Below are 12,517 nucleotides of genomic sequence, written 5' to 3'. Positions count from 1 at the left end.
GCGCCTTTTCCCGCCCAGGAGGGGGCTGTCCTAGACACCTACGCCGATGGCCACGCCCCGGAGGCGGATTGGAGGAGGGTCCACGCCCGCCCGAAGAAGGATAAAAGGAGCAACAAGCCAAGGAAGCATCCTCTTGTTCCTGTGCTCTGAAGCTGCACCTCCCCGTTGCACGTGAGCTCGAGACGGAACGAAGAGCCAATTTCATTGAATTTAATTTTGTGTTTCTTCTTTCAGCGAGTTCTAAGCTTCCTGACCTCGGACCTTGAGGAGTATCCGTGGACGATGCCTGGCAAGAAAGTCTGAAAGAGGGTCGGAACCGACCAGATGCTTCGTATGCTGATGAAGGACATGGCGGACATGAAGAAGCAGATGGCGGCAATGAATGGTGCGGGTGGACCAAAGAGAGTCATCGGACCAGCATTGCCGGGAGTAGTCCCTAACGGGAGAGGTAGAAGGGCCAAGAAGGGGGCATCGGGTGGGGAGGCCCCGGTTCCCGAATCACCTCCAGCGAACCCGGTCACCCCGATCGAGGCCCCAGTTCCGGTCCCGAACGCGGGACAACCGATCCCTGTGGTGGTCACTCCTGTGAACGAGGAAGATATGCCTCCTGAGCTGGCTGCCCAGTTGGCGGCATGGTTGGGCAGAGAGAATGAGGGGGCCACGGCTGAGGAAGCCAGGTCGATAATGAAGCAGTTGCGGCAATCGAAAGATGCTCTGAAGGCACCCTGTCCTCTTGTTTCCCCGCAGGCTCCCGGGGAACAACCAGTATCGGGCGTTGGTTCTGCAGCAACAACGGTCACAGCTACCGGTTCAGGTAAGCAGCCATTGCCAATGGCGGGGGAGGGATCGGTACCCTCAAGGAGGGAAAAAGTCGTTCAACATATCCCGATTGATGTGAAGGAGAGGATTTGGGCGGATAAATATGTGAACATGTTTTCCTTGTTGACCGATCACTATGAGATTGAGCATGTAAAAAACCAGAAAGAGTTTTTGCATCCTAGTGTATGGCGCGCAAAGATGGCGGGTTTCAGAGTAGATGAAACGATTGCCAATTGGGCCAAAGCGTTTGGGATGTTCACTGCAATTATGGGGGAACGTAGACCCGAATTATTGGTGGAATTAGCCGTTTATCAGACACGTATCATGGAATTTTATGAAACATACGGGGGCAATCAATGGTGTTGTTATGATAGCATATTTCGTAAGTCCAAGGAGCACGACTCATCCCTGACGTGGGATTGTTTCGACTCCATTTCCTGGCAAAAAATTGAGAGGTCGAGCACGGCGAAGTCGCCATCTTTAGGCGGAAACGGGGTTGAGCCTTCCCGCCATTCTTCGGGGGTGCCCTTTCGGGCGGGTACAAGCAGTGATCAGAACACAAAGAATAATGGCAACTCGGGTAAGAAAGGGGTCTGCTGGAGCTTTAACAGAGGCAAGTGTTCCAGGCCACAAGGTTCTTGCAGGTTCAGGCATGAGTGTGCAGGGTGCGGACAGTCCTCGCACCCCGAGAGTACGTGCAGAGCCAAGACTGGTGATACGGGAGGTAGAGGAGGCGCCAAACAGGTTTAAAGTAGACCAAGGGGCGTCATTACCTACCCCGGTTGATATCATGGCACTGATCCCTTGGCTGAACGAATACCCTGATCATATCTCCGCCGGGGTGTTGCGAGACGGTTTCTCATATGGTTTCCGCATCCCGGCGGGGGATTTTCGGGGGGAAGCACAATGTAAGAACCAACTATCGGTTCAACAGAATGCGGCGGTGGTACAGGCAAAGATTGGGAAAGAAGTGGCCCGAGGTCGGGTTGCTGTACCATATGACATACCACCAGTTGGCAATTTTGTTTGTTCACCTTTGGGAGTGGTCCCCAAAAAGGACCCAGGGGAGTTCAGGTTAATACATAATTTGTCAGCTCCTAGGGGCCTTTCGGTGAACGATGCGATTGACCCAGGAGTTTGTTCGGTGCGGTACGCATCCTTTGATGAGGCCGTCGCCATTTTGAATCGCCTGGGGCCCGGAGCGCTGATGGCTAAATCAGATATCGAGTCAGCGTTCCGATTGCTCCCGGTACACCCAGATGATCAGCGTCTCCTAGGTTTTATGTTTCAGGGACGCTATTACATGGATAAATGTATGCCAATGGGTTGCTCCATCTCTTGTGTGTATTTTGAGAAATTCAGTAGTTTTTTGCAATGGGCGTTCACGAGAGCCACGGGCTTTACGCATGTTATGCATTATCTTGATGATTTTCTGTTTCTGGGGGCAGCCGGGGACACGGAATGTGCACAGGCCTTGAGGGAATTCTGTAATCTGATGGAGGAGTTTGGTGTGCCGCTGGCACCCGGTAAGACGGTAGGGCCATCTACTACACTCGAGTTTCTTGGAATTGAGCTCGATTCTGTAGAGGGGTGCTTCCGCTTGCCCAAAGAGAAGGTGCTGAAATTCAGGGCCTCGCTAAAAACTTGTCTTGACGAAAGAAAAGTAACTCTCCATCAGTTACAACAGGCTGTGGGTCAGCTTAACTTTGCCCTGAGAGTAATACCGATGGCTCGCCCCTTTTCCCGTTCTATCGCACAAGCCATGGTGGGCCTCAGGGAAGGGCACCACCGCACAAGACTGTCAACTGAGGTTCGTCAGGATATGCTCATATGGCTGGCATTTCTGGCGGATTTCAACGGTCGAGTTGTGTGGACCGATCCACCAGTTTCCTCGGAAGAACTGGGGTTGTGGACCGACTCGGCGGGGAGTGTAGGTTTTGGTGCCATATTCGGCAATCAATGGTCGGCACGAACCTGGTCTGATTGGTGACACGATAATGGACTCACTGGTAACATTGGGTTTCTGGAGCTGTTCCCCATTCTGGTGGCCTTGGAAACTTGGCCAGAGGGGTTTCGTGATCGCTCTGTGGTGTTCTGGTCTGATAATATGACCGTGGTTGAGTGTATCAATAGTCAGGCAGCACGCTGCAAATGGATTTTGAGATTACTGAAGGAAATTGTCCTGCTATGTATGAGACTAAACATCCACTTTAGGGCAAGACACGTGCCAGGGGTACTAAACCAGGCAGTTGATGCGCTCTCTCGTTCCCATATGCAGGCCTTCCGGGGTTTTCTGCCCTCAGCGGACTCGGTGGCGGCACCATTTCCCGAAGCTCTCTGGTCTCTCGGTGCCCCGGATTACAAAACCTCGTGGGAGAGAGTCTAGCACCCAGGACAAGGAAGGCATATGAAGGGGCGTTCCGTTCTTATTGGTCCTTTTTGGGTTCAGCTAAGGGGGAGCACTGGGGGCAGGAAGAGTATGTCCTGAAATTTCTGGTATCTTTACATCAGGCAGGCAAATCAGTGGCTACGGCCAATAGGCACCGGGCCGCCATTTCTTTCATGGCACGGGCTCATGGCATCCAGGACCCCACATCGTCCTTTCTGGTACAGAAGGCGCTGCGTGGGTGGCAACGCCTTGAGGGTCGCAGAGTGGATGAGAGGCACCCGATAGGTTTGGAGAGGTTGTCCCTATTAATGTCCGTACTTCCTGCGACATGTTCATCTCAATCAGAGACAGTGCTGTTCCGGGCCGCTTTTGCATTAGCATTCCATGGGGCTATGCGGGTAAGCGAACTGGTAGCGAGGACCAAGCAGGATACGGGGGAGGTCTGTGTCGAGAGCACATTCAAATTAAGGGGGAGACAATGGTAGTCTCAATTGCCAGATCCAAGAGCGATCAGGGAGCTATCGGGGACAGTGTGGTAGTTCAGCGGATTCCAGGGTCTCCCATGTGCCCGGTGAAATGCGTGGAGGAGTATTTAGCGCAGAGGGCGGCATCATTGGGGGGGAGCTTGCTGAGACATACCGACGCCACCCCACTGACCAGGTTTCAGTTTCAGCGGGTGTTGACAATGGCAATCGCGGCAGCGGGATTGAACCCGGGCGATTTTGGGACCCACTCATTCCGGATAGGTGCTGCTACAGAAGCTACAGCCAGGGGTTTGAGTGTGGATAAAGTGAAACAGTTGGGGCGTTGGTCCTCGAATTATTATAAGAGGTACGTGCGGTTGCACATGTTGTGAAGCTAATGTCATGCACTCACGCTTCTTGTTTTTTGTTTGGTTTTCAGTTTCGCGAGCAGGCTTTGCGGGGCGGACTGTGCAGTTGACCCGACACCTGGGGACCAGCGGTCAAAGATCACCGGCTGAGAGAAGAGTGGTGTGGGTCGTCGGCCACTCATACGTGAGGCGTGCCGCAGACGTATTCAAAGCAGGTGACATGATTCACATGGCTGGGGAATACGGGTACAGGGTGACCTTCTACGGAAGGGGCGGGCTCTGTATTGACCAGTTTCAAACTTTTATGGAGGGTTTGTTAGGGCGGACAAGGTGACCGCCATCTGTAATCATAGTGCATCTTGGGGGCAATGGTTTGGTGACCACGGGTCGACGAGTACTTCTCGAATTAATACTATCCACTGTAAGTTGGTTGGCGAGAAGGGTTCCGGGGTGCACGATTGCATGGTCCCACATGATTCCACGGAAGGTGTGGCGGGGGGCTATATCTGTGTCAGCTTTAAATCAGTCGGTGAAGAAAATGAATAACAAACTTGGTAGGTTGTTCCGTACATGTACATTGCATTCTATTCCTCATGGATGTATCAGGGGGGACCATATGTACCTGGAGGATGGGGTCCATTTGTCCCGGGAGGGGAATGCTTTACTCATAGGAGACTTCGTAGCTTGGTTAAAGAGTTTGTGCAGCCATGACCTTTAAGTAGGAGTTTTGTGGGGGGTCCGGATAGCCGGTCAACTATCCGGCCTGTGGCGGTAAGGTCATGATCGGTGAGCAGTAATTGGAAGATCCCTAGAGGTGGGGCGTCACCCATTATGGATGGGAGCGCCCGGGGGGAGGCGGCCATTGGCCCCTCAAACGGGGAGGCGGTCCCCTTCTAAGGATGGGGACGCCGAAAGGGAAGGCAGTCAAGGCCCCTCCCTGGGGAGGAGGGGCTACGGGCCCCTCCTGGGAATTTCCCGGGGCCAGGACATCTGCGACGGCAGATGTGGTAAGCAGTGTGGGGTGGGAGGTGGGTCTACGCTACCTTCTAGACACCTCACACGAGTCCTCGGACAACCACTAAGATGGCGTCGAGTAACAGGGGCCCCCGTTAAGACAAGGGAAATTGGAAGTTGGCACAGAGGTACAGTCCTCTGTGCGCCCGCCCCTCACAAGTGAGGGGGGAGTTCTGGTATTAGGGATCTGACACCGGTTACGACCTTGCCGTTGGCCCGTAATGTTAGGATGTACAATTTCAATTTTGAGAAAGGCATTTACAGGATGTTTTAGTATCGGCTAGGAGAACCTTTGTATTAGAGATGTGTTAAGGTTAGCCAAGAACATCGTAATGTGTAAGTGAAATTGTACATGATATGAAACTGTTATTTTAATGTTTTAATTGTTTCATATTTTTAATAAATACGGCCGGGAGGGTAACTCCCTCCCGCCTTCCAAAAGTTCAGAACCGTTTCCGTCTTCCCATTTCTGGGGATTGTGTTGAGAGGGGGTGTCGGGTATCCCAACCATATGGAAAGGGGCGACCGCTCAGTCCCCCCGAACGTATGGTGGAGTACCCCGATCCCCCCGGGAAGCCATTTTGGGCGGGAGGCGAGTCTCGGCTGGTATGCCCGAAGCGGCGTAGCCGGGGCGCGCCTTTTCCCGCCCAGGAGGGGGCTGTCCTAGACACCTACGCCGATGGCCACGCCCCGGAGGCGGATTGGAGGAGGGTCCACGCCCGCCCGAAGAAGGATAAAAGGAGCAACAAGCCAAGGAAGCATCCTCTTGTTCCTGTGCTCTGAAGCTGCACCTCCCCGTTGCACGTGAGCTCGAGACGGAACGAAGAGCCAATTTTGACCCACCCACCAGCCCCTGATGACAGCGATTTCTTTTGAATAAAGTCGAGTGACATGATAGTGTTTCTTTTACAGGTTGTTGTGAATAAAGTGATAATTTTCATATGCAATAAAGTGGTTGATCTTTCAGCGTGTATTTCGACAAAGTAATTGCAGCAAATATAGTGCTTAGTAGAAGTTATACTTGGAATTGCTCAGTATAATTGTCTGTTTTATTCTCTCTTAGTTTACAAATGTCGTATTTATTTTTGGTCGGGCGGTAAGGTCATGATCGGTGAGCAGTAATTGGAAGATCCCTAGAGGTGGGGCGTCACCCATTATGGATGGGAGCGCCCGGGGGGAGGCGGCCATTGGCCCCTCAAACGGGGAGGCGGTCCCCTTCTAAGGATGGGGACGCCGAAAGGGAAGGCGGTCAAGGCCCCTCCCTGGGGAGGAGGGGCTACGGGCCCCTCCTGGGAATTTCCCGGGGCCAGGACATCTGCGACGGCAGATGTGGTAAGCAGTGTGGGGTGGGAGGGGGGTCTACGCTACCTTCTAGACACCTCACACGAGTCCTCGGACGACCACTAAGATGGCGTCGAGTAAACAGGGGCCCCCGTTAAGACAAGGGAAATTGGAAGTTGGCACAGAGGTACAGTCCTCTGTGCGCCCGCCCCTCACAAGTGAGGGGGGAGTTCTGGTATTAGGGATCTGTAGGAAGGGGGAGGCTCTAGTTGGAGCAGTGTAACACTAGCGACAAGCAGGGACTCTCTCTTCCTCATCAGGGCTGAGGGTTACCTTCCAGACAACCTCTGCTTACCCTCTAGGTAGTGTGGCTTAAGCAGTCGTAGGCTAATCTTTGGGGCACATAGGGTTAAACACTTGCAACAGTACACCTTTACAACCAACCCACCACACAACGAGACCAGACTGTATTCTTGTAAAAATATATATCTTTATATAGATTTTAAGCAGGCTTATGAATACAGTCAGTAACTTTATGAAGACGGTTGCAGGTTACTTAATTCGGGTTACCACAGTTCTTATGGAAGTTCTCTTGAGGCCCGTAGGCCGGTGTTATTCAAAGTTCTTGTGGAGCCGGCGGCTTCCAAGGGATCTGTCCCACGTCGCTTTGCCTTCCCGGGGTCGCTGATCGTTGCGGCTCTTCGGCCGAGCAGGTCACTGGTCGTCCGGGGCAGCGGTGTTCTGTGGCGGCAGGGTCCTTTCCTCGTCGTCCGCTCCGACCCTGGAGGCGGCGGCTGTGCGGTGGTGACAAGTGGCAGTACGGTCCCCAAGTGCAGGACGTACCCAGCCAAATGTCGGTGCAGCTGTGGGCTCACAGCTGGGCTGTCGGGCAGGCTTACCGACTTTGCGGATTCTCGTAGGGCAATTGTCCGTCTTTGCAGGTGAGTGAGGGCTCGCTATGCCTTCACCTCGATAGCTCGGACCGGACGGGTCCTCCTTTGCTTTGCTCTCGGGCTCCCGGTGCAGTTGCGGTCACGGTGTTCGGGCCAGCGGCGGCTGGTCCTCACTTTGCTTTCGCTGTTGCTTTGGGCCCCGGTCACGGTGGTCGGGAGGATGTTGATGCCTTAGAGGAGATTCCTCCGTCAGTGCTGCGGCGATGGTCAGCACCCGCAGTCGCTTTCCAAGGGGGTAGCGTCCACTGGTCCTGGGACGCTGGTCAGGGGGCAAGTTCAGTTGCAAGCCCTTGGAGATCTCTTTGCAGAGTTTGGCACAAGTAGCACAACAGTCTTTTCGTAGTCTTATTGTCTTCCTCTCCTTCAGCAGCAAGGCACCAGACACAGGCAAGAGTCAGCACCCTTCCTTGTCTCTCACGGTCCTTCTCGTAGGGCAGAGTCTTTCTGTGGCCCAAACCGGATCTAATTTTCAAGGAGCAGGGCTCCGTCTTTTATAGGCCAATTCTTTTGTTCTCGCAGGCCAGGGGGGCCTTTGCATAGCCACTCTCAGTTCTGGAGTACCCCCGCGGGTGTACTCCGGCTTCTGCTTTCAGTGTGAGGGGCAGGCGCATCAGACGCCCTACAGGAGGTAGAGCCAGCATTGTCCGGACGGGAGTGGCCAGAGTACCTTGTTGATGGGGGCTTCGCCCTTCCTGGGCCAGGTGCCGGCAGAGTCATCCGCCGCTCCCCGGGAGGGTGGAGCCAGCATTGTGGAGGTCGAGCACAGTGACAGCTCGAGTCAAGAGGCACTCCTACCTCCCACTAAGGTGTAATCTGCGCATTCACCACCCGTCATCCCTCCAGCCCTGTCACTCACACACCCCAGACAGTCAGATACACACCAGCAGAGGCGGCTGAAATGGTTAAGCAAGCAAATGCTAACTTTCTAAAAGTAGCATTTGCAAACCCAGGACACTGAAATAAACTTGACTACAAGAAATATCTCATTATCCCGAGTTCAGGCATACTAAACATGACTCACTACCATGCTCCTTGAGCCTGCGGGGATTATAGGGTTTAATAATCCTCGCAGCTCAGTCTGGCCTAATGGAGCAGGTAACCTTCAGTAGTGAAATACGGTCTTCGGTGTAAGTCACTACTAGGACATGCCACGTACATCAGGGCTTGTCCTACCTTGCACCTACAATGCACCCTGCCCGCAGGCCTACCATAGGGGTGACTAATATGTAGTCAAGGGAAGGGTCGGTGCTGGCAAGTGGGGACACTTGCCCAGCTAACGTGACAGTACGAGACCGCACGCGGGTTCTGCGGTCGCAGTTCCCAGACACATCTTTACGGCTGCTTCGGTGGGTGGCGCAACCAGCGCTGCAGGCCCACCAGCAGTATTGGCATCTACAAGCCCCGGCACTCTCTCGTGCGCTTTACTAGGGACTAACAGTAAATCCAATGCACCAATCATGGATACCAATCGTATGTACAGTTTACAGTAGGGAGCACTTGCACTGCGGCACGGATCAGCCGTGGCGCAGTGCCCTGAGTATCGGAAAACCAGCAAAACATCGGAGGCACATCAGCAAAAAGTGGAAGGGAGACTCACGCCAAGGTGCCAGGTCTAACATGTGTCCCCTCCAGCTGAAATGTGGGGGGAACTACCCTTCCCCAGGGAGTTCCACATCACTAAGGCGGAAAAATCTGGACAGACCGTCAGCGTTGGCGTGATCGGTGCCAGGGCGGTGTTCCACCGTAAAGTCCATACTCTGTAGAGAAATGGACCACCTCAACAGTTTCGGGTTCTCACCCCTCATTTGCATCAGCCATCTGGGGCCTGTGGTCCGTCTGAACTCGGAAGTGAGACCCAAACAAGTAGGGTCTTAGCTTCTTCAGCACCCAGACCACAGCAAATGCTTCACGCTCTATTGCACTCCACCTACTTTCCCGTGGAAGTAACCTCCGACTTATGAAGGCTACGGGTTGGTCAAAGCCCTCCTCAGTCATCTGTGAAAGAACAGCCCCTACACCATGCTCTGAAGCGTCTGTTTGCACAATGAACTCCTTGGAGAAATCTGGGTCCAGGAGCACGGGCGCCGTGCACATGGCAGTCTTCAGGGTGTCGAAAGCCTTCTGACAGGTGTCAGTCCAAATCACATTCCTGGGCTGCTTTTTCGAAGTCAGCTCTGTCAAGGGGGCCACGATCGTGCCATAGCCCTTGACAAACCTCCTGTAATACCCAGTGAGCCCCAGGAAGGCTCTCACTGCAGTCTGGGTCTTGGGGGGTTCCCAAGCCAGGATGGTTTCGATTTTGGGCTGCAAGGGGGCTACCTTGCCACTCCCAACTTGGTGTCCCAAGTACACCACTGAACCCTGCCCAATCTGGCACTTGCTTGCCTTGATTGTGAGGCCTGCTCTGCGCAGGGCCATCAACACTTCCCAGAGGTGTCGCAGGTGTTCGGGCCAGGTGCCGCTGAACACCGCGATGTCATCCAGGTAGGCGGCACTGAACTCGTCCAGTCCAGCCAACACCTGGTTGACCAATCTCTGAAAGGTGGCAGGGGCATTCTTCATTCCAAATGGCATAACCCGGAACTGGAAATGCCCATCTGGTGTAGAGAATGCCAACCTCTCCTTTGCCCCATCGGTCAAGGCGATCTGCCAGTACCCAGACGTCAAATCAAACGTGCTGAGAAACCGGGCAGCCCCTAGCCGATCAATGAGCTCGTCAGCTCTGGGGATGGGGTGCGCGTCAGTCTTCGTGACTGAATTGAGTCCTCTGTAGTCCACACAGAACCGGAGTTCGGGTGTGGCTCCCGGCGCAGCAGCCTTCGGAACCAAGACCACGGGGCTGGACCAAGGACTGCTGGAAGACTCAACCACCCCGAGGGCAAGCATCTTGGAGACCTCCTCCTTGATGCAGGCCCGGACCCTGTCAGTTACCCGGTAAGCCTTGTGCTTCACCGGTAAGCTGTCTCCAGTGTCCACATCATGGACGCACCAATCTGTGACACTCGGAACCAGGGAGAACAGGTCTGGAAACTGTCCCAGCAACTGGCGGCAGTCCTCCTGTTGTTCGGCGGTCAGGGAGGGTGAGAGGTTAACTCCATCCACAGACCCATCCTTCTCACAGGCCACCAAGAGGTCAGGAAGAGGCTCCGACTCCTCCTCCATTCCGTCATCGGTTGCCAACAACATGCCCACTTCGGACCTTCGCAAGTGGGGCTTGAGGCGGTTGACATGTAGGACCCGCAAAGGGTTCCTGGGCGTCTTCATGTCCACCAAGTATGTCACGGGGCTCTTGCGCTCCACAACCTCAAATGGTCCTGTCCACTTATCTTGAAGGGCACAGGGCTCCACTGGGGCCAAGACATACACCTCCTGTCCAGGCTGAAGCTCGACCAGAGTGGCATTCTGATCGTACCACCGCTTCATTTCTTCCTGGCTCGCTTCCAGATTTGCCTCGGCAAGTTGTCTGAAGCGCCTGGTCTGGTTTCTGAAGGCCAGCATGTAGCTATATACATTCTGGGGAGGTTTCCTGGGAGATTGCTCCCAGCCTTCCTTTACCAAACTCAGTGGTCCTCTCACGGGGTGACCGTACAGCAGTTCAAAGGGGCTGAACCCTAGGGACTTCTGTGGTACCTCGCGATATGCAAACAGCAGGCATGGCAAGAGGACGTCCCACTTACGCCTCATCGGACCTTCCAGGCCCATTATCATGCCTTTGAGGGTTCGGTTGAATCTTTCAACCAACCCGTTACCTTGGGGATGGTAGGGTGTGGTGAACTTGTACGTTACGCCACACTCCTGCCAAAGGGACTTCATATATTTCGATATGAAATTGGTCCCCCTGTCGCTCACCACCTCTAGAGGGAATCCTACTCGTGAGAAAATTCCCATCAGTGCACGCCCCACCACGGGAGCCGTCACTGTCCTCAGAGGGATGGCTTCAGGGTACCGGGTGGCATGGTCCACCAAGACCAGGATGAACCTGTTGCCCATGGCTGTCTTGGGGTCCAGCGGCCCAACGATGTCAATACCCACTCGCTGGAATGGCGTACCGACCACAGGGAAGGGTTGGAGGGGAGCCTTGTTCTTCCCTCCCGTCTTCCCACTTGCCTGGCAAGTCGGACAGGTTCTGCAATAAGCGTCTGAGCTTTTATGCATTTGGGGCCAGTAGAAGTGGGTGACAAGCCTGTCATAGGTCTTGTCCATCCCTAAATGTCCTGCTAAAGGCACATCGTGAGCCAGACCCAGTAGGAAGGCTCTGAACTTCTGGGGTACCACCAGCACACGGGCTGACCCAGGTTCAGCAGCCTTAGGCTCTGAATACAGGAGGTCGTTCTCCCAGTACACGTAATGTGTTTTGGCCTGAACACCATTGGCCTGGTCTGCAGCCTGCTGCCGCATACCCACGAGAGAAGGGCATTCTTTCTGCTCCCTGCAGAATTCCTCCCTGGAGGGTCCTCCTTCTTGCTGCCAATGGGTCAGCTCAGGCAGGTCCCCCAGTTCGGCGATCTGTTCCCCTGTAGGCTCCAGGGCATCCCCCTCAAGGTCTGCCTCCTCCTGGACCGTAGGAACTTCAGGGGCCGGTTTCCCGCGCCCCCTGCGCCTTCTCCCTAAAGCCGGTTCCTGGGCCTCTCCATCAGGCCCCAGGACCTCTCGATCACCCTTACTGGCTGCCATCGACCGGGTGGTCACGCACGCCCAGTCAGGCAGACCCACCATCCGCAGGTGAGTCGTCTTCTCCACCTTTTCCCAAGGGGAGTGCTCCAAGTCGTTCCCTAGCAAACAGTCAACAGGCATGGTTTTTCTCACACAGACCTGCAGAGTACCAGAGACCCCCCCCCACTCGAAGGGAACTTGAGCCATCGGACACTGACTCTCAGAATTATCAGCGTTGATAACCCTACAGTAGGCATGGGGTACAACCTGCTCTTGAGACACCAGGTGCTGCCTCACTGCAGTCACACTGGCTCCTGTGTCTCTAAGAGCCTCAGCTTCTTTACCATTGATGATCACCACCTGCCCATATTTTTTAGTGTTAGAGGGCAGGTAGTTCGTCAGGATCATCTCACTGTCTCCTAGCGAGACCAGGGTCATGTGAACGGGATCTCCACCCCCCGGGACCATCATTTCTTCTCCCAGGTGAACGCTAGTCACTTGTCGGGGCGGAGCACCAGTGGGTGCAGGTTTTCCAAATAGGCGACACTTGGGGTCACTGGATATGTGCCCAGGCTC

This window comes from Lissotriton vulgaris, chromosome 5 (assembly GCF_964263255.1).
Source record: "Lissotriton vulgaris chromosome 5, aLisVul1.2, whole genome shotgun sequence".
Lineage (NCBI taxonomy): Eukaryota > Metazoa > Chordata > Amphibia > Caudata > Salamandridae > Lissotriton > Lissotriton vulgaris.
The sequence above is the reverse complement of the archived record's forward strand: the minus strand, read 5'-3'. Positions refer to the sequence as shown.